Consider the following 27,076-nt stretch of genomic DNA (forward strand, 5'->3'; position numbering starts at 1 on the left):
CGTAATAACAAAACTGAACACATCTGATTAAGGAACATGTTTGTACCCAGACATGTGTCTCTTCTTACGTAGCAGATCGGCGTTGATGAACATTCACCTTCAGGATTCAGAAAATTCGGAAACCACTAGGGGAGAGGTCGGGATTGTATGGAGGATGTGCAAGGGCTTACCAAATTACATCTGCAGCGTACACGAAATAAACATGGCAACAAAATGCCTGCCCACATTCTGCTAGGCTTGTTAAAAATACACTGATGTGATTTCCATGTTTTTGGAGGACTGAAGAAAGAGATTACTGCCAATAGCTTTCATTGGGGCGAAGATGAGCACGACTTGGTACTATCATGATACCATAGGCAACCGCAAACATTTATCCAAAAGGTCAGTGACAGACTTGTCCAGCAGTATGACAAATGTTTTCACAGTTATGGCGATTACTCTTGATATAATAAACGGATTACTTACGTTTATCCCAACTGTCTGGCAGTCACTACTGCCTCATATACAAACGGCAAGTTATCACTGATACCATTCTGAGCATAAGCTTCCTGAAAGAAGTGTGGTCCATTTATTGCCATTAGATTCAATATATTTCCATCTCTAGTGGGCTTGCGAACCATCTAAGTTAGGTACTTTTTAGAAAAGGCATTTAGCTATAATAAACGAGGTGTCTTACCATGACCAACACTAAGAAATCTATAATTATTTCTGTCCATATCTGTATCATTACAAGCTTCTCTATCGACGACACTCTGAATGGGGAAAAAAATTAAGCGATATGAGTTTGAGTTTAAAAATTTCAGTCACATCTGGGCGTGAGTCCGGTGGTTAGTAAGTAGATGGAGTTATAAGAATATTTCAAAAATTGATACTGAGAAATAATTTGGCATGCAGCTCCATTTTTATCTCAGCTGATCCGAGTTTGGTGTCCCTTGCGATAAATACTGTACTTCTATTTCCCATACGCTAAGGCTTTCGATATAAGCTTGCATTTGCCACAATAAATCTCACCTTTGTCATCTTCGATTTTTTCATATATTTCATAGCCTTCTATTTTGTGGGCTCCACACCTTTTTACGAGTGCTATCAACCCTTGTAGGTTGGTCGCTAATGATTCGGCAGCTGCTCAAGATAATGAGGACGCCAAGACACCTAAGCACATCACCCTCGTGAGTATCCCACACGCCATCAGCAGGTGGATAGTATCTCTAATAGTATTGCGCCACTTAGACGTTTACTGAGACCCTACAGTTTTCGAAACTACAGCACAAAGCTAGGAACTCCCAGACCTGTCCAGCTTCTGAAACAATCGTCGTAGTCTCTGGTTCACGTCACCCACTGGTCTCAGAGCAATAGTTCCCTATCTGTTTTGCGGAGAATGTTGTACATTGTAAGCTTTGTTGTAATTCTATGAGGAAGGGCGTGGCATAAGACTTCTGGAACAATTAATTATCAGATAACTTTTTTTTCAGTTTCGCCTTCACTGCTCCATAAACGACATGTTCATTTTTCGAGGTAACCCGCTATCACTTGTGTTGATATCTTACGATTCCGTCAATGTCTGGTAGTCACTGGATGAATTTGCTGACCTTCACTTTGAGTTGGAATGCAGGGTTCAAATGTCGTTCATCGTACATGACTGCGCTTGTCGATAACCAACTGCTGTTGGCTAAATCGTAGGGGAATACTATATCATCAAATTCCCGTGTGAAATAAAAGGTTTTCATTTCACCGTTCTCTTGGTTCACACTTCACTGCAATCACGAATTGTGTTCCGATTTCATTACAAACACAAAACGGGAAAAAGTCAATGGTTTACAAGGGAAACAGCGGAAACATGTTAAAGGAATAAACTCAAAGACATCCTACAGTGTTCCACCCTACAGCGTTAATCTAGGCACTCCCAGCCCTGTCCAGCTACTCATAAACTCGTCCAAGTCTCTGATACACGCCGCCCACTCGTCTCAGAACAAGAAGTCCGCGATCATAATTGCGTAGAATTGCGCATATTGTGAGCTTCGATTCGATTCCGTGACCAAGGGCGTGGATTAAGACTTCTGCTGCTATTTATCAAGTACAATTTTCGATTTCGATCTCTACTCGGTACAACCTTTACTGGTCTATTAACGACATGCCCGTTCTACGAGGTAAACCGAAATCGCAAGTGATTCCGTAAGCGTCCGCAAGTCGCGGATGAGCCGCTGAACGTTACCTTTAGATGTTATGTGGGGTTGAAATGTTGTTCGTCGTTCATGAGAAAAGCTTGTAGTTAAATGTCGCTGGCTAAACTGCAGGAGAATTCTATGCCAATAAATTCTCGTGCGAAACAATAGGACTTCCTTTCACTATTTACTTGGTTCACACTCCCAGCAATCAAAAATTCTGTTCTGATTCCATCATACCTCAAAACCACAGATACGGAATAGTTTACGCGGGAGGCTGCAGTAACTGCAATGTATAAAGACAGAAAGACGTTCAGAGGAATAATTTCAAAGATGATCCCATGAAATGTGAGCACTGAACGTCTATATCACCGTTCTCGACACAACTAAAGCGTCGCATATCTTAAAACACTAACAATTTAATATGCTGTCTGAATACATAACACAGATAAAATTATTAATACTGGAACATTCGCTGTAGTTCCACTGATGCACACTTCAATATTACCCAGCCTATGGGATTGTACAAATATGTGTGATCCATTCTACCGGGTATACTGAACATCTCCAGCGAAGGCAGCATAAACTGTCACAGGTTTGTTTGACCCGCGTAAGAGTGTCACTGAGACGTTGAAGAAACTGAAAGAGCAGATTCTTAAAGAAAAACGGAAACTATCCAGAGAAATCTTCTATAAAGTGTGCAAAACCGGCTTTAAATGGTGACTGTAGGAAAATGTTAGAACCGTTTACCCATTTCTCCCTTAGGGTACGTGAGGACTAATCTAGGATAACAACAGCATGCACAAAGGCATGTAAACAATTACTTTTCTCTCACTCCATACGTGAATGGTAAGATAAAATGTCTAAATAGCTGATACAACGGGACATACCCTCTCTCATGCACTTCATAACGGTGTGCTCGTTATAGACTTACATGCTGACGTAGATGGATGCTACTACGACGCCTTAGAATGAAATTCATAAATCATGTCTGTATCTAAAATCTTCGCTATGGAACTTAACATGGCAACGCGTGCAGGACGGTGGTCCCTGATGCTCGCACAGAATTGTTAGCATACTATGATATTTGTAATGATTTAGCTAACATTATGACCTATCTGAGAATTTTACGTATCTATAAGCATACATAGTATTTTAAGATTAAAAGGGTTTATGCCTTTGCTCCAGCAAGTATGCCTGAATGCTCTATTCGATACAGATCATAGCGATCCTGTTTGTTGGAGGTGTTTTTAATACAACATGGAAGATCTATCCAGCCTGTAACGTAACAGCAGTGTATTTTGATTATTATCGCATGTTGTTGCCATCATAATTTAATACTGAATGTTTTTTATACATTGTTTTTCAAACCAATTGTTACCTATGCAATATGTATTAAATAATTTGGTTTGTTGAAACTATGTTTTACATCAAATTATCTTCGTTATTAATGTTTGTAAGTAACTGCTATCTTCGTGAGGGGATGATGTAATATATTTATGAACGTGGTCTTCAACCAATGAGGTAGGATATGTGACTTGAGTCAGTGGTAACCGTTCGTAGCTAAACAATGGTGCAACGCAGTTGGCACCTAATATGCTCAACAATCAGGTGATATTGTGCAGTAAAGTATGGTACAATATTGAATTCAGGCGATAGTTTGATTTATTTACAGTAGGAAGTCATCTCAGTTTTGTATTTGCCTATGACGAGAGATTCTTTAGGTTAAATCTATGTCGTAACTGCTAGCACTACACGTTCAGGAAGTAGCATGGCCAAAGAATGCAACATGATGAGCAGCAGCTTAATGGTCAATATGAGACGTGAAGATACCATAATATATTTACTGCCATTTGCCTACATGTCTATGCTTCAGTAAAAAGAATAGAATATTTTTCTATTCTTCTTCGATATGTGAAGGGATGATGATAATTAAATACGTTAAATTGATTTACAATTTCATGAGTCAGTATTACTTGAAAGCTTATAATTTCCTTCCTCCCATGTCATTTTACAGAGTTGTGTAAATCAAAGAATAATTATAGACATAATAAATGTTTTTGGAATGATGATAATGTGACGTTATAGAGGTACAAATTACATGAATTCCACACCGCTAAAAAAGATTATTCAGTTTTTATTGTTAACCAAACTATTTTGATCCTGAAAAATAACCAAAAGTGTCACAGATATAAACAAATGCGTAATTCATTTACTGGACAGGTTGCTCTGCAATTTTTCATTGTAATTTTGACGTTATATATCATTTATCATAATAATTCGACATTTTCTATTTAGTTAGTGTAGATTATATTGTATCATATCGTTTCACATTTAGTTTGCTGTGAACAGGAGTGTATATTTATCGTATAATAACAATTCTGTTGAATTTGTTATCGACAATATCCTCAAAAATCTTTCAGGATTCAGTAATTTTAATCATAGCGTTTTCTGTTACGTTGATAGAAATCTAATTTTGGTAACCAGCTGTTTCATGTGCTAAAGGGGATTAATAATTCTTTTAGCTTAACAGATCCAGAAATCAGAATAAAATTAGCAACCACAACGCAGCCACACTTTGAATGCTCTTGTCGAACACGGGATAAATTAGTTGATGTTTGTAAGCAGATGTAAATTGCGGTGACTACTGTGCAATGGTAGGCGTAGGCACCCTGGATAGGGTAGACAGAGACCAGGGAGAACTCAAGGTGTTATACCGATCACTCTAATAACAGGTTCGAGGTCCCTTAAGTACTTGAAATGAAACTGAGCCACAGAGACTTACGTCACCAGCCTGCTATACCCTGTGTCAAGAAGTAAATTTGAAAAGCTAGGGGTGTAGTAGATTATAAGTAGAGAAAGTTAATATAATACCAGCCAACTGCAGTAGCATCTATCATATAGAGTAAGGATTCAGAAATAATAGCGCTTATTAAAAGTAATAATGACTGGACAGTATTAGGAACAGAAATTTCGTTGAAACCGGAGGGAAACAGCAACTAAATCCTGAATACAGACTGCAATGTTCATCATAAGGATAGGACAGAAGCCAAAGGGACCATCTGTATATTGTTGTACACAATTCGGTAATATCGGGCGAAGTTGTTACTGATTCTGAATATGTATCAATGTCCAGTCGGCATGAAGTTTAGGAACAAAGGTGGTTTACAATGGTAATCGGATGCTTATATAAAAATCTACGTCAGGAAATGTACAGGTTGATCAAATTGCAGAATTTCGTGAATAAGATTCCTGATCTAGTTATAGTGACAGGGGGTGACGATGACTTGCGAGGAATATTGTAAGAGCTTCATGCAAAAAAAAACAAGTGCCACTTGCCGATAGAATTTTGTTTCTTGGTTCTGTTATCACTGTGCTACCGTCCGTTTGTCTATGCCATGTATGCAATTATTATATCTTCAGTTCGTCAGTACAGCTCGATGTATCTGGTATGTGTTCTGTTTTCTTTAAACTGTCGATATCTCTGTGAAGCGCCACGGCAGCGCTTCTACTTGTACTAAGTGACTGTATGTCTTCTGTTTTACAAATGTCTCACTGTGTGTTATGTGGAAATGCTTAATGATAAAGTCATTCATTCAAAAGCTAATAACGTTTTATTAATGACCTGTTCAGAATTTGTGCAGTTGTGTTCCAAATATTCTGAGCGTATTTCCTGAAAATTCCATACAGCAAGCAGTTAGAGAACCAACTCGCCTTGGACCTCCAAGCAACAAAAGGATCGCAATTTTACATGATCTTCCTAATTCGAGGCACTAGCAGAGACCACATTCGGACAGATATTTAGTACTCTCGTTGATCAGTATTTTACGTATCTGTTCATGTTTTTCGTATATGTTTATATATACTATAATTTGCGTACTTGACACTTTCTCGTGTCTTTCCAAAATTTTAAGTTGTGCCCACGGCCCTGGACGTCACGTCAACACCGCGTCGCATGAAGGTTATAATGCTGCTCTCAGCCAAACACAATAAATCAATATGTGCCCAAAGGTATCGGAATATTAAGTATCACTGCTAATCCACCATCAAATTACTGGATTGTGTGTATGTTTTAGAAATGGCATGTTGTTAATAATAATTATATATTAAGAATAATAATGTAAGAGCAAAATTTTGTTGCTTCCAACGAAAGATACTGTGTGTATAAGAAATAGCACAGCGTTACAAAATGCTCACCTAAAGAGGTGACCGGTATCTGCAGCAAAAGGTATCACGCCTTTAGGTTAGGCAACATCTCAAAGGTCTTTGTGCGGTACAGGTGCGACATCGAACACCGTGTTGGCAATGGCCGAGAAATTTTAATATAATTTTAGGTGCAATTGTATCCGACCTGGCTGTTGTTGGAAACAGTACCATTACGAAGGCGGGCAGAGCGATCAAGCCCACGGCAAGCAGATCTCGGAAATATACGGACTGTATTGTAAATAGGCACCAGGCCTCAACATCCTTTCGTTCTCTCTGGACGAATGGGAATGATGTTTTCAAAACTGTCGTGTATGTGTGGACGACGTTTTTCTCGGTCAGCCAGAGCTCTCTGGTAGAAAGGAAAGCCGTGTAACAAGCAATAAATTATTACGTTATTACGTGACCGTATTTGACGTGTACTAGTAAATCACCACAGAGCCCATCGCACTGTAAGCATAGTGTAGATTTTCCATCAAACGAAACGGGAGGACAAATTTTAATCCATAGTAGAGAATAAATCGCGATGGAAATGAGATACAGCAAAATGTCTCAGATAAAAGTTGTAGGTGGAAAAGTGGGTCACGGATTGCTGCTACTGGCCGTTAGCTTCAACGTGATTTTCTTGGTGTTTTGGAACTTAAGAGTGATTTCATTTTAAATAGGGACCCTAATATTTGATTTAAGATTGGAAAAGAACGGCAAAATTTACGTATAAAATTATGCATGACTCACGGTCATGGCTAGTTCAGTGAAGGTCATCAAGCAAATTTCGTTTTACTTCAACAGCGTAGGGATAAAGCCTGGAAATGCTGGATGATTGTATAGTGGGCCAGTGGATCGATAACGAGCATATGCCAATAGATATGTGGAAATGCAATGGAAGGCACCATTGCACAGACTACGTCCTTGGAGAAGAAATACATAAATATTGAAAATCGATAACCGGCCGTAGCTGCCGCGCGATTCTAGGCGCTAAAGTCTGAATCAGCGGGACCGATACGGTCGCAGGTTTGAATTCTACCTCGGACATGGATGTGTGTGATGTCCTTAGGTTAATTAGTTTTAAGTAGTTCTAAGTCGTAAGGGACTGAAGACCACAAAAGATAAGTCCCATAGTGCTCAGAGCCATTTAAAACAAATTTTTTTTTTTTTTTTTTGGAAATGTCATAGTAAAGGAGAAACAAGGCGCACGTTTGAAATTATTTAAATGTCTAAACGTAATTTAAGGTGCGACTTATTCATCTCCAAGAATTTAAATACTGTAAATTAATTTAATGCGGAACGAAAAGAGACTACCTGTTAGTTAAATCACTCATCCAGTTTATGAAATATTCGCTAACTAAGACCGACATGAGTACCTCAAAGGCAGTGCGTTTTCTAGGGAATCATTGAGACATTCCCACAGACAGAGTCTTGTACTAAAAACCAGTGTCGATGGACGCTGAATACAAAATTGTTACAGCCGAAACTCAGCAAACAACATGCAGTTAAACTCGTTTATTCTCCCTCTCACAAATGCAACTTGTTTTTACAAATGAAATACATCTATTAAGTATTTCTTTATTCATGCTTTTATTGTAGTTCTAGATGCCGTAAGCTGCCGTTGGCTGAACCGTACATGAATATCATGCCACCAAGTTCCCGTGTGAAGTAAAATGTCTTCAATTCACTGTTCATTTGGTTCACACTCCACAGGGATCACGAATCCTGTTCTAATTCCATCACAAACTCAAAGCGACGAATACGAATTGGCTTACGTCGGATCCAGCAGTAACTGCTATGCGTGAAGCCAGAAACATGTTCAGAGGAATAAACTGAGAGATAACGAGACAATGCGTGAGCAATGAAGGTCAACACCACTGAGTATAGACCACTCTCGACACAACAGCAGTTCTGCATGCATTGAAACAGTAATAACTTAACATGCAGGACACACAAAATTATTATAGTGCTACTGGAGCACACTTTAATGTGACTGACAGAGCTCACGGGGAATGCACACTCGCGAAATGGTGCCACAGAACCTGTTTCTGTTACGCCAAAATAATTCAGTACTCAATAAATAGTTTCGCCTTACCAAGACGTAGCTAGCCTCCTTTCTGCTCTTAAGTCTGACGTATGACTTCCTTCGACACACGCATGTACACACATAATCACATGAAGCAGGCCAAGATGTAGTTTCGTAGTAATATTTATGAAGCAATTTAGATGGAAAAAAAATTTCTCTGTTTGAACGACGCAAGTTCTGTGTGTCGACACAGCTTGCTTTATATTTCATACGGAGTGTCAAGAAATTATAAATCTATAAATTAATACAAATTATTTGCAAAATAAAATTAATTACTGGTAAATATGATTTCAAATGACTATCAAGATGAATTTTCCAACATGGAATGTTTATCGAAAATTTATGGCTGCAGACTACAAAAAGTTCAGTTTTGATAATACAATTTGGAGTGTAGTGATAAAATAAAGGAATTTTTCGATACAAACTTAAATATTCAAATTGCTTATGTCAGGTGATGGAATTAGTAGTGATAAATTTTCACATAGTTCTCAAGTAAGTGTGATTTCACTACTTCCTTTAAGTAGTGGGATAAATCATTTGGATGCGATAAAATTGTGCGTCTTAGCGAATAATCTAATGTATTTGAATTTATTGTTATTATTCTGATACAACTTATCAAGTTTCATTATTTTTCACTGTCATTTACCTCTACGTGAGATCTGCTACGTAACGTTTCCTCGAATGTAAATTGTCACAGATGTGGCCAAGGTAATGGCTTCCAATAGGGAAACGTAGTTGCACCCTCAGCAGTGTTGCCTCTTTTACAGCCGCTGAATATTGCGGGAACCATAGTAAAACAGATGTCCACGGGAGGACGATAAGTTGACGATGAGTCGTATCGAAAAGGAATAAATTAAATTAGAAAAGATGTATGTGGTGAAATTGCGGCCTTACGGAATATCGTGTCAGTTATGGGGTCGGTTACGTAGTTTCATCTCAGAGAGGTCACAGTTCATAGTCACCGACGGAAAATCATCGAGTAAAGGAGAAGTGGTTTGCGGCGTTCCCCAAGGTCGCTTTGCACTGCCTCTGCAGTGCCTTAGCTATATGAACGAATTGGGAAACAATCTGAGAGGCGTCTTAGTTTGTTTGCAGATGACGCTGTTGCTTATCATTTTGTAAACTCTTCAGAAGTTCAAAACAAATTGCAGAACGATTTGGAAAGGGTATCTGAATAGTGCGAAAATTGGCAATTGAAAAGATAAGGTCATCCACTTGAGTGCTCAAAGTAATAAGTTAATGTTCGGTTGCACAATAAATCAGTCTAACCTAAGGAGGTACATTTAGCTACATACCTAGGAATTCCAATTACGAACTATTTAAATTGGAAAGAACACTTACGATAGACTACGTTTTATTGCGCGAACTCTTAGCAAATGTAACAGATGTACTAAACCGACTGCCTAAACTACTCTTGTTCGTCCCTTTTTGGGATACTGCACCGCTGTCTGGTATTATTACCACATATAGTTAACGGAGTGCATCGAGAAAGTTAACAGAAGATCAGCACCTTTAGTATTATTGGGAAATACGGGAGCCATTGTCACGGAGATGATACCGGATTTGAGATGGACACCGTTAAAACATAGGCGGTTTTTTGTAGTGACGGATTATTCTTACGAAAAATCATTCACCAACATTCTCCTCTAGTGAGGAAATATTTAGATGACGCTGGTATACATAATGAGAAACAATCATCGTAATGAAATATGGGAAACCACAGCAGACACAGAAAGTTAGAACTGTTCGTTTTTCCGTGATCTCATCGAGAGTGAAATTACAGACAATTGTTGTGTCGGTAGTTCAAAACTGGTTCAAATGTCTCTGAGCACTATGGGACTTAACCTCTGAGGTCATCAGTCCCCTGCAACTTAGAACTACTTAAACCTAACTATCCTAAGGAAATCACACAAATCCACGGCCGACGCAGGATTCGAACCCACGACCGTAGCGGTCCCGCGGTTCCAGACTCAAGCTCCTAGAACCGCTCGGCCACAAAGGCCAGCTGACGGCACTTCGATAAACGCTCTACAAGCTTCCTGTTTCCATAGTTAAACTAACGTGTTTATCTCTTTCGTACACAATCTCCGTTGGTGCAGCGTGTATTTTGATTTGTGATGACGATTGACACTTCTAGCACTGTCGATGTCTGGAATCTCAGGGTGTATACGACCCAGGACAATCGGGAAATCCGGGAAAAACCCGGGAATTTTTTCATCCTTGAGAAAACCGGGAAGAACACCGGAATTTTTCGGAATTCCGGGAATTTTTCGTTGTTTTAGCTTTCAGTTAAATTTTTGTAATGTTTGACTGCAGTATTGATTCTCTAGCAAAGAATGTTATTGTATTCTGCTACTGGAGAATGATACTGCAGCAATAAAATATAAACGAGAGGGAAAAAAATAAAACTTCAGTGGCAAAAGAAATGTGCAATTTACAACAACAAAACAATGCTTCGTAACAATAAACTGCTTGCTATGAGCATGACGTCACAACTGTTCACGTTAGGTTCCTTTGACTAATTGCCAGCGATCTGTTGCGTATCCGCATTTGACTCGCATATAAGCAGGACCTTCTCCCGCTACGTGAAGTTTGGCTGTTAGCTGTATCGGTAGTAGCAGCAAGCAGCCTGATGCAAACGGGAAAAAATTTTCTCCCGCGCCCTAGCTGCCAGATTCACGCTTGCACAGAGTTGTCTAGTGGGGAGGGTGTCAACCTCCACGTGCATCGTGTTTACGTTAAGTGATTTCGCTTCTTCTCTTCGTGTACTGCTCCCACGTCAAATGACAACAAAACGGATTTCTGTGGCCGGGAGCTATCAAGCGATTTAAAATACATTCACATAATTATGGAGGAAAAAAATTTCAGTATTCTGATTTTATTTTATTTCCAAGTTAGTAGCAGTCAAGCATTAATCGCCTTGCAGAACAGTGGAGCTTTTTTTGCAAGTTGTCAAATGACAACAAAACGGATTTCTGTGGCCGGGAGCTATCAAGCGATTTAAAATACATTCACATAATTATGGAGGAAAAAAATTTCAGTATTCTGATTTTATTTTATTTCCAAGTTAGTAGCAGTCAAGCATTAATCGCCTTGCAGAACAGTGGAGCTTTTTTTGCAAGTTTGCTGAAGAAATTTGGCTTTATTAATCTTTCCGCTGAGGCAATCATTTTGTTTGAAACGAAGTGTTTCCTTCTACAGTATTGCCTAGTTCCAACTGTTCGCTGAATTTCAAGTGCAATTTCTAGTCCACGTTATCATCTTATGCCATATATGGCATTATGCCATAGTAAAGAACCAAAAATGAGATCGCAGTGTACTGGTACTCCAAGAAAATTTCCATCCCAAAAACCACACTGAAAGGCTTAATATCAGATGGGACCTACTTCATTTTGAATCTGGAATAAGCCAATTTGCACTTTAAGCCGAATTATTTATTTTAGTATGGTTTACGAAATTCCGATGCTCTTTGCAGTATCCTCTGATGCCCTGTTTCCTTTATGATGTAGTGTAACCTTTGTTAGTGCTTCATACACACGAACATGCGGGCTTCCTACACCAATACAGTTGCACATGCACAATAATGCCTGCTTTGTGTGCGCTCTCTGGCAACTGCTAAATCGAACCTATTTCTAACAGTCTCCGGATAGTATGCGAACGGTGGTTAGAAAAGCGTTACTTACAAAGTAAATTTCTTTTTACGCAAGAAGAATTAGGTTACGTGTGAGAAAGGGGGATGGATATCAAAATCACAGAGCGCTCTAAACTGAACAGTTTGAGGACCAGCCACTTACAAGAATTTGGAGCCGAGACATTTATGTCAGAATTTTAAATTTACTGGCACATTTGTGTGATGTATCTTAATGTATAACAAACGCAAAAAAAAAAAAAAATTACATGTGAAAGTTTAGCTTCTATTGTAGCGTGTTAACCTTAGAGTTCAAAATTATACACTCCTGGAAATGGAAAAAAGAACACATTGACACCGGTGTGTCAGACCCACCATACTAGCTCCGGACACTGCGAGAGGGCTGTACAAGCAATGATCCCACGCACGGCACAGCGGACACACCAGGAACCGCGGTGTTGGCCGTCGAATGGCGCTAGCTGCGCAGCATTTGTGCACCGCCGCCGTCAGTGTCAGCCAGTTTGCCGTGGCATACGGAGCTCCATCGCAGTCTTTAACACTGGTAGCATGCCGCGACAGCGTGGACGTGAACCGTATGTGCAGTTGACGGACTTTGAGCGAGGGCGTATAGTGGGCATGCGGGAGGCCGGGTGGACGTACCGCCGAATTGCTCAACACGTGGGGCGTGAGGTCTCCACAGTACATCGATGTTGTCGCCAGTGGTCGGCGGAAGGTGCACGTGCCCGTCGACCTGGGACCGGACCGCAGCGACGCACGGAGGCACGCCAAGACCGTAGGATCCTACGCAGTGCCGTAGGGGACCGCACCGCCACTTCCCAGCAAATTAGGGACACTGTTGCTCCTGGGGTATCGGCGAGGACCATTCGCAACCGTCTCCATGTAGCTGGGCTACGGTCCCGCACACCGTTAGGCCGTCTTCCGCTCACGCCCCAACATCGTGCAGCCCGCCTCCAGTGGTGTCGCGACAGGCGTGAATGGAGGGACGAATGGAGACGTGTCGTCTTCAGCGATGAGAGTCGCCTCTGCCTTGGTGCCAATGATGGTCGTATGCGTGTTTGGCGCCGTGCAGGTGAGCGCCACAATCAGGACTGCATACGACCGAGGCACACAGGGCCAACACCCGGCATCATGGTGTGGGGAGCGATCTCCTACTCTGGCCGTACACCACTGGTGATCGTCGAGGGGACACTGAATATTGCAAGGTACATCCAAACCGTCATCGAACCCATCGTTCTACCATTCCTAGACCGGCAAGGGAACTTGCTGTTCCAACAGGATAATGCACGTCCGCATGTATCCCGTGCCACCCAACGTGCTCTAGAAGGTGTAAGTCAACTACCCTGGCCAGCAAGATCTCCGGATCCGTCCCCCATTGAGCATGTTTGGGACTGGATGAAGCGTCGTCTCACGCGGTCTGCACGTCCAGCACGAACGCTGGTCCAGCTGAGGCACCAGGTGGAAATGGCATGGCAAGCCGTTCCACAGGACTACATCCAGCATCTCTACGATCGTCTCCATGGGAGAATAGCAGCCTGCATTGCTGCGAAAGGTGGATATACACTGTACTAGTGCCGACATTGTGCATGCTCTGTTGCCTGTGTCTATGTGCCTGTGGTTCTGTCAGTGTGATCATGTGATGTATCTGACCCCAGGAATGTGTCAATAAAGTTTCCCCTTCCTGGGACAATGAATTCACGGTGTTCTTATTTCAATTTCCAGGAGTGTATGAGAAAGCTTAGCTTTTCCTGTAGATATACGGTACTGCGTACATTAATGTAAACCGTTAACTTTCCTCTTGCGTGTTCGCGCTATGTAACCAGTGATTTTTTTATTGGCTGACTATAACACGTGTCCTATGGTCTGAATTGCTGCTGTCATCGGCTGGCGAGATCTCGTGGCCTGAGATATGACTCACAAAAGGACATCGAAACCTCGGTTTCGACGCTTCGGAAACTAACGGGCTGTGTTTGGAGCAATTCGAATTTATACTTTCGTAATACGAAAATATGCAGCGTATATGATGCTGCAAATCAATGGTCTTTCCAAAACTTCTCTCCTTTTTTTATTAAAAGTCTCTCCTAAACCTTTCTGCCCCGTCTTTTAAATTTTTTCCGGGGAGTTCTACGCGATTGTATAAAACGTTAACCATTCAAAGGATTGATAAGTTTTACAGTTTCGAGGGAAAGTCTACGGAAAACCTTCTGTCACTTAGCACAGAAAAATTGTATTTTTGCCCGGGAAAAGGCATATTTTTTAAACGGGATATCCAGGAGAATTCCGGGAATAATCCGGGAATTTTTTTTCCTTGTCCCCGTATACACCCTGAATCTTCGTCGCAGGAAATAGAAGATTATCGAGAAGAAGTTCTCCTGAATCTTCAGTTCTTCTATCTTCTCTCTTATCTGTGCTTACTCTTATGTGATCGCTTCTGTCTTGATAAATCCGAAAAACTTGTGTACCTTTTAACATTGCCTATCTGGAAACTTTTTCGTTTCACCCGTCTCTGTATGCACAATCTACTTCCATTGTGATCGTACTGCAATTCCATTCTCCACGCTACACATTCCAACTATTTACTACATAGAATACTACGTCCTTTCTGCTAAATTGCCACTTTCTTCGCTAGTAAACCGACACATCACTCTGCTCGGCTTCAAGCTACCACGTATCAGCTTCAACTGGCATTTCCATATGTCACTTGTCTCGTAATAAAAAAAATGCGCAGGCATGACTAAGGTACGATGTTTGTGCTCAGGCTCGTATCTCCACGAATGAAGTAAATGTACGGCTACTAATAACTTTCTTCGGGGCCCCAAATATATGGAAAACGCAATGGCAGAGTTCGAGGCTATGTGGAGGGAGTGTAAAGTTCAAAATGGCTCTGAGCACTTTGGGACTTAACTTCTGAGGTCATCAGTCCCCTAGAACTTAGAACTACTTAAACCTAACTGACCTAAGGACACCTCAAACATCCATGACCGAGGCAGGAATCGAACCTGCGACCGAAGCGGTCTGCGCGGTTCCAGACTGAAGTGCCTACAATCGCTCGGTCGCCCAGCCGGCGACGTGTAAGAGCTTAACAACAAATTTCTTCAGCGTACTCGTATTACTACACACGAAAATTTGATGACATACTGTTCTACTACGATTTTGTCAACGACAGTTATCAACACCCACTTGTCATGGACGACAAACGATATGCTAACCAATTCATTCCATCTCAAAGTAAATTTCAGGAAGATCATTCAGCGATTTGCCGACAATGAATTAGTCATAAGCAAGAAACGTAAGTGTCAGCTGTCTACCAGAATGGTCATGTCATTTAAGGAACTGTGAGGGTTGTGTCGTGTAGAATATCAAATTGCAAATAAAATATTCGATGAGTGGGAGATGCAAAAGTCTTAACCCACGCGCTTGGTCATGGAATTTCTACAAAGTTTGAAATATGCTGCGTTCTCCACAGAAGTGAAGACGAACGCCATGTTCTGAGACAATAGGGTGGCGTGAAAAAGAGACTGAGAAGACAAGCCGAACAAGTTTCTATAATACCACTGTAAGTTCGAAAACTGTTGGGTCTCCGTAAATGGGCCACTAACGCACTACAAGCAGAGATCAGACCCATATAGCTGACAGTGTGTGTGATATTCAGTATTTTTTTTTCCTGTGCAACATTCCACCCACTTAACCCTGATCGGCTGCCGAAGCATTCGCAACAACGTACGAGGATTGGAAGCGAAGTTGTAAGAATATAAGGTATAGAAATTTGGGTAAAAATCCAAACTTACAGCGGTGTTAATTTTTGTGGTAAATGCAAGAGTACATCGGAAGCAAAAGCGTATGGGTAACGGAAGTAGTGTAATTATCGTGACAGACAACAAACTCTTATAAGCTGATACAAAAATTTAAGCTACATGTCAGATTATGTGGCGACACTCAGTATAACGTGTGGGCATAATTCAATAACTGCATCTATCTATATATCACCGGAGTCATGCAAATTGTAACCGGAAACTTCAAAGAGAAGCAACTCGCTAAAATTCATGTCCCTCATTCACACTGTCATGATTCGAGATGATTTTAATCATGAAGATATGGATAGGAATTACGAAACGTTTGTGAAAGTTGGTCACGGTAAAACACCACGCACGAAATTGCTATACGCCTTTTGTAAAATGTACATAATTTAGATAGTTAGTAAGTTTACATGTGATGATAATTTGTTGGATCTAATCGTAATAAATCGTTAGACTGAGGATGTTCGCACTCAAAATTGTATCAGTACTTTGAGGTGGTTGTAAGAGAGATCAGCCAGGAAAACAAGACGGTAACGGAAACAGCCCGCAATCTCTTCAATATTTCAAGAGTATTTGGCATAAATGTTAAAACATGTATCCTACTGTGAGATGATACTTTCAACGCAATTACGGGAAAATGATTGTGGTGCCAAGCGTACCATTATTGCAGTAATGCGTACCCCTCGTCGTGAAAAGCAAATCAGTGGCCACGAATTCCTTTGTTCAATGCTCCAATAACATGGAAATCGCATGGGGAGGTATCGGGATCGTATGGAGAGAGTGTAAGGGCTTCCAGGAAACTTCGCAGCTTATTCAAAATTGCTTAGCAGTATGTGGACGGGCATTTAGTTGCGAAAGTTATTTGGATTAAATAGTGAAATAAATAGTTGTAATGCGTAACATGAAGAAGAGAACTGCAGTACTTGTGTTAGTTGCCTATGAGTCAGTGTATGCCTGCAAGTCGCTGAATGAACCTGCTGAAGTTTAATTTCAGATCGAATGCGGGTTTAAAATGTGTTCGTCGTACATGACAAGTGCTTGTCGATTAGTACCGTTGGATACACCGTAGCAGAATACTACTGCCCTGTGAAATAGTAGGACCTCATTTTACAGTGAACTTGGTTCACACTCCACAGTAATCACGAATCCTTTTTCTTATTCCATCTCAAACTCGGAACAACAAATGATAGAATGGCTTACGTAGGAAGCAGCAGTAATTACTATGTACGAAAGCAAAATCATGTTCAGAGAACTGAATTCACGGACAAGCCGACAAGACGTGAACAATTAACGTCTACACCACTGAGAACAGACACTTCTCAACACAATAAAGGTGCCGCTTATATTAATACCTTACAATTGTAAGGTATTACTGGAACACTGACTATAGTACTTCAGAAGCAGACTTTAATATTACTGGATAGAGGACACTGCCAATGAACTCTAATAAAATGATTCCAACAACCACGCTAGAGTTTCGCCAAAACAATTAGTTAGCAAACAAATACTTTGGCCTTAACTAGACGTGGCTAACTTTCCTGCTGCTGCTGACTATGCCATATGGCTTGATAACGCAACAATTTATACACATAATCATAGAAAGCAGGTACAGATACAATATCGTATTAGTACCTAGGTAGCTATCTAGATAGATAAATAACATCTCTGTTTCGTCGACTGAAGTACTGTGCGTCAACACCATCCACTCATTTTCCATCAGGAGAGTTAAGAATTCATAAATTAATACCAATTATGGAAAAACGTGGAGCACTCTGATTTCCAATTACGACCAGAATGATAGTTGTGACACGAAAAATTTATCGAAAATTTAAGACTACAGATTATGGAACCATGATAGTTAAGTTAATTTTTGCTAATACAATTTGATATGAAGTGATAAAATAAACGGAATTCTATAAAAACAAATTTAAATTTCCAAATTACTTATGACAGCCAGTAGAAACACTAAAGATACATTTTACATTTTGCTCTCAGGGAAGCACGATTTCACTGCTTAATTTAAATAGTCAGATAAAGCATCTGACTGCGAGAAAATCAAGCGTCAGAGTGAAAATTCGAATATATTTCAGTTTATTGTTATTGTTCTGAAATGATTTATTCAGTTTCATTATTCTTCATTGTTATTTAGCTCTACGTGAAGTCTATGTGGCTCGAAAGTTAGCCGGCCGGAGTGGCCGAGCGGTTAAAGGCGCAACAGTCTGGAACCGCACGACCGCTATGGTCGCAGGTTCGAATCCTGCCTCGGGCATGGATGTGCGTGAAGTCCTTAGGTTAGTTAGGTTTAAGTAGTTCTACGTTCTAGGGGACTTATGACCACAGCAGTTGAGTCCCATAGTGCTCAGAGCCATTTGAAACATTTCTTTTTTTTGAGCTCGAAAGTTATTAGCCACTGTTGTGTCGAAGAGAATCACGTCCAGTAGTTTTTGCTCCCTCACCTGATAAGTATCTTCTCCAGCAGCGGAATAACGCAGGTACCATAATAAATCAGATGTCCACGCGAGGACGATAAGCTGAACATAGTTGGCATCGAAAACGAGCAAATTATTTGAAAGAAAGGTTATTAATTCATACTGTTGCTGTTGTGCATATTCTTGAGCTGTAAAGACCGCTGATGAGAATTGTAATCCAGTCGACCTAATGTTTCCTTCGCTAAAATAACGAGTATATCTTTTTCGTACACTTTCCCGGTTGCTGCAGCGTATATTCTCGTTTTCTGAAATCGATTCGTCTCTTCTAACATTTTAGATGTCCGGAACCTTCGACGCAAGAAACAGAGGATTATGGAGACGATGTTCTGCGGCATCTTGTGTTCCTGAATCTTACCTCTTACATCTGCATTCTATTTTTGTGTTGTATTCGCATCAGATTACTTCGAAGAGATCGTTTCTTCCCTGAATATTTGCTGTTTCATTGCAACGATGCTGCTATAAAAATTAGTTGGAAACTTCTGTGCTTCACCCGTCTCGGCAGGCGGAGTGCTTCCATGGTCACCGTTCTGCAGTTTTCTTCTCCACGTTACACATTCCATTTGTATACCACACAGAATACTACCTCATTTCGGTAAAATTATCATCTCTTCACTGATACACAGACACGTCCCTTTGCCCGTCCTTAAACTGACACTTTCGAGCTTCTATTACCTTTCTCAGTTATCACTTGCCTCGTAACAAAAATTTGAATAGATGTGGCTAAGGTATCACGATTCTGTCCAGGCGTGTATATGTACATCTCGGGCACGTCTTCGGCCACGAATATCTTCTTTCAGATCCCAGAAAATATGGAAATCGGAAGGACAGAGATAAGGGCTGTAATGAGTACGTGTTATGTCTTACCAAGAAACTTCATCAGTGTACTCGAAATAACCATCCCAACGTTATGCTCATCGACATATGGTTAAGTTTGTTCTGAATATGCTGCAGATGTTCCGCTGCGAGCCCTTGCACATTCGCCATTCGATCCCGATCCATCCCAACTTGATTTCCTTGTTTGTGAAGTACTGAAGTAAGACATTTTTGGCCATCGATTTGCTTCTGACGTAGTTGAGCAGGCCTTGGTATAACGTTTTTGCAGTGGCTCCCACTTATATAACCGCCTCAAGGTCAGTGATACGACTCTGAGTATAAATATACTCATACAGGTCTAGTCAGTTAATTGCCGTTAGATCGAATAAATTTCCATCACGAGTGGGTATCCGAACTAATTAGGTACTTTTAGAAAAGGCATTTAGCAATGTTCAGCATGGTGCAACTGATCAGGGTGAAGTTGATGGAATGTCGCCTAGGCACAAAAAGCCTCATGAGTATCCCACACACCATCAGCTAGATAGATCTGATCTCGGTTTGTAGTGCGCCACTGACCCATTTACGGAGGCCACACAGCGCTAATCTATTAAGCCCCAGCTCCGTCCAGCTTGTCACACAATCTTCAAAGTCTGTGGTTCACACCGCCCACTCGTCTCACAACAAGGGGTCTTCCATCAGTTCTGCGGAAAAAGCTGCATATTGCAAGTTTCGTTGAACCTCCGTGAGCAAAGGCGTGGATTTTAACTTCTGCAGCGCCTGTTCATCAAATTATTTTTTTTCATTTTCGCGTCCCTCGTCAACTTGCTACAACACTCACTGGTTCATAAGCTACTTGCGAATTTTGCTGGTATTACCACTTTCACTTGTGTTTGTTGCTTATGATTCAGTCAGTGTCTGCAAATTACCCAAGTAAACTGATGAATTTTCTTTCAGCTGGAATGCGGGATTAAAATATGGTCTGTCGTACGTGATAAGTGCTTATCGATAACTGCCGTCGGCCATACCGTGGGAGGATACTATGTCATGAAATTCACGTGTCAAGTTATAGGACATCATTTCACCCTTTACTTGGTTCACACTCCAGAGCTCTCACTAATCATATTCTAATTCCACCTTAAACTCAACACGACAAATACGGAATTTCATACGTAGGAGGCAAAAGTAACTGGCATGTATTAAAGCAAAAAAATGTTCAGAAGACTAAATTCAGAGACAAGGTGGCAAGGTGTGAACAGTAAATGTGAACGTTAATGAGTACAGAGATTTCTCAACACAATAAAAGTGGTGCACACCTTAATATGTTACAAGTGTTATAAATTAATGCACTGTCGGAACACATAACATTGTTTCAATTATTAATACAAGAACACTTGTTCTAGTACTATTGAAGCACACTTTAATATTACTCAGTACAGATAACGTGAGTGCCTCAGTGATACATAGCCGTACCACAGGTGTAATGGTTCCTCAAGAGGGGCACCAGCCTTTTCTGTAGTTGCATTGGCAACAGTCTCGATGACTGACTGATCTGGCCTATTAAGACCATCCAAAACGACCTTGCTGTGCTGGTACTGCAAACGGCGGAAATCGAGGAATAATTACAGCTACGTGGGTATTTAGAAGGATAAATAATTTCTCTGTTTCGACGAATGAAGTTCCGTGTGTCAACACAGTTTGCTTCATTTTTTATAAGGAGAGTTAATAATGTTTGATTTAATACGAATTACCGAAAATTATTGAAAATGCTGAAATTAAAGATCAGTGAGACTCAAACCTGAGACTTAAAATGTTTATCGAAACTATATGGCCGTAGAGTATGGAATCATGTTAGTTAAGTTCGGTTTTGATAATACAATTAGCCGAGAAGTGATAAAATAAGCAGACTTTACAAAACAAATAATACCGAAATAGCTTATGGAAGCTGATGAAATAAGTAATGATTTATTTATATTTTGGTCTCACGAAAGCATGAGTTCATTACTTTATTTAAATAGTAGTGACTATGTATAAATTATGCGTCGTTGTGAAAAGTCCAATATATTGTCTGTTTATCGCCCTTGTCCTGAGGTAACTTAGTCAGCTTCGTTATTCTACATTGTCATTTATCTCTACGTGTAGTTTACTACATACTGTTTAGCACGGATGGAAATAGACACTGATGTGTCGAAAATAATGGCTGTCAGTAGGGAAATGTGAGATGTATCTCCTGCACCAGCTCGATATCGCAGGAGCCATAGTAAATCGTATGTCCACGGGAAAACAATAATTTGAAGATGGGTGATATCGAAAACGAAAAAATTAATTCACAACGATTCTATCAATTCACACTGTTGCTCCTGTGAGTCGTCTTGCTTCGGAAAGTTCGCTGATAACAATTGTACTTCAGTTACCTCCTGCTTCGATTGTCTAAATAACCATGGCCACAAAATGCCCGTCCAAATATTGCTAGGCTTCTTTTGAATTTGCTGCAGAAGTTTCGTTGCAAGTCCTTGTACAACCTGCAAAAGATCTCGATCTCCCCCCATGTGATTTCCTTGATTTTGGAGGATTGAAGGAGGACATTGGTGGTCATGGATTTGCTCTGAACGAGGAGGAGCACATCTTGGTACAGTCACAATGCAATAGGCAACCGCAAACATTGTTCCATAATGGCTATGACACTCTTGTCTCACAGCAGCATAGACGATGTAACAGTTATGGCATTTCCTCTTGAAATATTAAAGAGTTTGCTTACGTCTTTTTTAACTGTCTCGGTTTAATGGGATGCTTCTTATACAACCGCAATAAAATCACTGATAACATTTTGAGTATGAACGTCCTCAGGCAGGTCTAGTCCACTAATTGCCATCAGATTGAATATATTTCCATTACGAGTTGGCTTCCGAACTATCTAAGGTAGGTACATTTTAGAAAAGGTGTAGGGAAACATTCAGCAAGAGTGTCTTACCGTGACCAACACTTATGAAAGTACAATTATTTCGAACTATACCTGTATGATTAAAATCTTCTCTACTCATAATGGTATGACTAAGTACATTCGTTTTGGCGACATGAGTCTTTCTTTAAAGTTTTCGTTTGCCTCTGGGCGTGGGTTCGGTGGACAGTAAGTAGATCCAGTTATAAGATAATGCTCAGAATTGATTGTGTGTTTTGCCCGAATAATGTGGCATGTTGCTTCATTTTTTATGTAAGTGATTCCATGTTTTTTCTCTGTTGCGATAAATACTCTACTTCCACAGACGAAAATGCTTTCAATATTCACTTTCATTTGCCACAAAATCTGTTAGCCCAGTCAGTTTCGATTGGTACCTAAATTTCTGTATCTTGTTTCGTGTGAACACCACATCTTCTTACGAGTGCTTCCAGTCATTGTACGTTGCTTCGGCAGCGATTCAGGGTGATGTGGATGTACTGTAGGCAAGGCTAAGAAACTCTCCTGAGTGCGTCATATTGCTTTCAAGTTCTGTTTTCTTGCTCTACGTTTCTCCAGAAGAACACGTTTATAAATTTGAAAGCAAGAAACAAATATAAGAAAGCTGCTCCAGAATAATAATGTCCACAGATAAACATTTTCCAAATGGGAATCAAAAACAGGTTATCTCACGTGCAACCTCTTTTAAAGAATCGGAATTTAAACGCCTGCTCTTATGTGCAGTAATTGCTCTGAACGTTACTTCAGAACAGCAGTATTTCCGGACAAACTCCTGAAATTGCAACCAAAACCATATGTTCAGCCAGCCCACCAATTTTGGAAAAATAACCAAAAATGACACTCTTTCAGATTAGCTTCAGTTGCTCTGAATTACAATGCCGGCAAATAAATGATACTGAACTAAGAGGTAATAAAAGTAGAGCATTTAATGTAGCAGTTAAAAGGAAAAGCTACTTTAGAAAACTAAAATCATTGTTTGGATTATTCCAAATAGGCAACTATCTGAATCATATCGTATCCGAAAAGTAAGTGGTAGATATCATGTTCTTGCGTTCAATTTACATATGTTACTCTTTCACTGACGTGGGTAAATTATCAACGTAAGAGCATGCAGGAAGGACCACGTGCTGGTTTTCCATTATCTTTCCTTCTTTTCAATTTTTTCTTTTGCGTTTGGTTTGATCTTATTAATAACGTATCCTCTCCTTCACTGTATAGTCTATTTGGTTTGTCTCTTTAAGTTTTTTACGTTTTTTAACGTATTGACCATATTCATCATTTGTATGCTTATAATGATACATATCTCATCTTATGTTTAATGTCAAACGAGAAGTGAGGCGTTTCCCGTTAATGCCTTTTATGCCTTTGAAGAACTACGCAAATGTGTTTAAGGCAAATTAAACGATCCACTTCAGTTGCTGTATTACAACCAACAATTAATGTTACTATTATCATCTTCTTACATCGTAATCGCTAATTTCTGTACTTTTTTGGTTATTGGTAATGTTTTCTGAAAGCCGCATCGTTTTCGTAATGCGTCTGTTTTAGGAAAACAAAAAACGCTGGGTCATTTTGGAGTAATACTTTATTTACGTAAAGACGTAAAGACAAAAGACTGGATTAAGCGAGTGATCTTCATTTGTACGTGTTGATTTCACAGTGTGAAATTCAAACAATTCCCCACCAAATTTTATAATGGTGATATAACACGCTATTTACCTTAGATTACCGTCTCAACAGTAATTAAGTGTACCTACCAAAGTGTACATACATACGCAGAGGGTTATACTTGCTACGCAAGTGAATAATTTCATTAAGCCAGTATTGCATGGAATCAGTGTTTTGAGACTCGCTCAACATTTGAAAGACACGCAGTCTGGAAACAGGGGTTTCTGTGACGATTTGATAAAGATAGATGTGCGAACTGAGTTTCTCCTGTTACTTTCTTCAATCTTTTTACTAATGAACCTGTTCCATCTATACATATGTATTGTGAATACTTTACGAACACAGTAAATTGTTCTTGCATACAATAATGGTGTGCTATGGATGTAGACCGATCGAGTGAATTTCACCGTCGTGGCGTTCAATCTTCATGACCATGAGATTTTCAATGGGATTGCATCCAGTCAATCCTAAAATGGCATTTTAGAGCTCTTGCTTTGTCTACTTGAAACTCAATTTGTTAGTAATTGCGGAAGCTCAATGTCTCCAAATTTCGTTAGTTGACTTTCATCGATTGTGGGCCAGATGCCAGATAAAATATTGCGGGCTACCATTTCTGTTGGAACATGAGTAATTGGATGATAGTACTACCCTTGAAGTCACTGAACACTTGTTATGGCTGAAATTGCTCATAGAAGTATCAAAGTTCTATTGCGACGTATTACAATCTGCAAGAGACATTCCCGTCTCTTTCTCTTCGTAGCCTGCAGAGCTTGTGAAATGTTCGATAGAATAGGTTGAGTGCAGATACAAGGAACATTGCGTAATTTTGGAGCGAACCGCTACCAGTGCTAACTAGCGGGAAATCCAAAGGGAACAAACTGGACATACCTGTAAACTTAGAAACATACGCTCAGCACTTTCTTACAGGAATTTCATTTTCTAAAGTGATAAGTGGAAAGAAATGTCATCACTCATCTGCAGCGTTTATAATGCTTTAATATACTATTTTGGAAGACTACAGAGGATGAAGGAAACTTTCAAACGATCACAAAACTTTTATTATCTACAGGGGAGCAAACTTCAACATCGATTCCATATTATTAGTATATTTATTAACTATTCAAAAATGTCGTTCTGGAGACTGTTGAGAACTAGAGTAAGTCACAACAAATTTAGAAACCATAAATCTGCATATAAAGATAGGCTAATACGAAAATTGGTATGGTTTCCACTTCAATACTGTTTACTTGTCGGCAGTGTTTGACCAGAGGATACTATGTTCAGAACAACTACAGAAACACACAGCAAGAAAAAATGGACAAAAGTGTGAAAAGGGCAGCTGTTAAAAACGTGGTTTCATATCTATTTCAGTACTATTTCTTTGTTGGGATAGTACTTATGGAGCAATGTTCGGAATACGTAGAGTAACTAAAGGCACACTTTATAAACCACAGCTTTTGAAGAAGAGAGGACTAGGACAAATATTTCGCTTGGTTACAGATTCTAGACTACCAGCAAGTTGACACGAAGTAACACTCAGCGTACAAAAAACCAACTTTCAATAAGTGTATTCTGGTGAATGTTGTTCTGGAGCAACTCGGAGAAGCAGAAAAACCCGGTATTACAAAATGGGGATGGTGGCGGAAGATATGTTTTCGCTTCATATTTGAAACCTTCTTATGTGAGGGCATTGTTTTCTGGAGAAACGTTGGGGTCTAAACAAACGGAGGCTAGTGAGTATCCCAAAGACCATCAGCCAGATGGATGGGACTCCTCATTATAGATTCCTCCACAAACTGAAAACAACGAGATACAAAGTAACTTACGTAGGAGACACCAATGGTTTCTATGTGTGATAACATCGATATCTTCACAGGACCAAACGCAGAGATAAGTCGATAAGATGTGAGCAATGAACCTCACCACCACTGTGTATAGAGCGCTCTCGACACAACAAAAGTGGTCCACATCTTAAAATATCAATTATTAAATATAACTGACCGGCTAAATAACACTGATAAAATTATTAAATCTGGAATACTCACTGTAGTAATAATGAGGCACACTTCAGTATCACTGTATGTATGTCACTGTCAACGAATACTCACGAAATGCGATCACAAAACCTACCAATGTATCACCAAAATAATTCAACACAACACAATTACTTTCTCCCAACCTACACGTGGCTAGCCTCATATCTGCTCTCGACTACGACACATCACCTCTTTATACACACACACAAACACTAATAGTCACATAAAACAGATAAAGGTATAGATATAATCGTAATAATATTTACGTAACTGTAGCGGCTCTAGGCACTTCAGTCCAGAACCGCGCTGCCGCTACGGTCGCAGGTTCGAATCCTCCCTCGGGCATGGTTGTGTGTGATGTCCTCAGATTAGTTAGGTTTAAGTAGCTCTGAGTCTAGGGGACTGATGACTTCATATGTTAAGTCCCATAGTGCTCAGAGCCATTTTGAATGACACAAATAGCACTCGTTGCGTCATTCACCAACTTTAATTAATGGACGCGAAGGTCACTGATTCCAACGTGGACGAAATAGCTTTTATGCATGTATTTAGATAAATCTCTACGTCCTGTCCAAATTTCTCTTGCCTTCTCGTAAAATAATTACTAAGATATCATGTCTCTTCATAAAACTTTGTATTTCGCTGCAAGGCTTCTGTTATGATAATTTGCTGGAAATGTCTTCGTTTTACCCATCTCTGCTCGCTTAAACTACTTCAGTAGTCTCCGGAAAGTAATACTCTTCCTCACGTTACATATTCAAACTATTTCTACACAGAATATTTCCTCAATTCCGCAAAATTATCATTTATATCATCATCAGAATGAAACGCCCCTTTTTCATTTATCACTAGCCTCGAAATAAAAAACTGCACACATCTGCCTAAGGAACATGTTTGTAGCCAGACCTGTGTCTCTTCTTACGGAGCAGATGGGCGTTGACGAATATTCATCTTCAGGATTCGGAAAATACGGAAACCACGAGGGAAGAGGTCGGGACTGCATGGAGGATGTGCAAGGCCTTAACAAATTACTTCTGCAGCGTACACGAAATACCCATGGCAACAAAATGCCTTTCCACATTCTGCTAGGCTGGGTACAACTACACTGATGTGATTTCCATGTTTTTGGAGGAATGAAGAAAGAGATTACTGGCCATAGCTTTCATTTTGGCGAAGATGATCGCGACTTGGTACAATCATGTTACCATAGCCAACCGCAAACATTTATCCATAAGGTC

This window comes from Schistocerca serialis, chromosome 3 (genome assembly GCF_023864345.2).
Source record: "Schistocerca serialis cubense isolate TAMUIC-IGC-003099 chromosome 3, iqSchSeri2.2, whole genome shotgun sequence".
Classification (NCBI taxonomy): Eukaryota; Metazoa; Arthropoda; class Insecta; order Orthoptera; family Acrididae; genus Schistocerca; species Schistocerca serialis.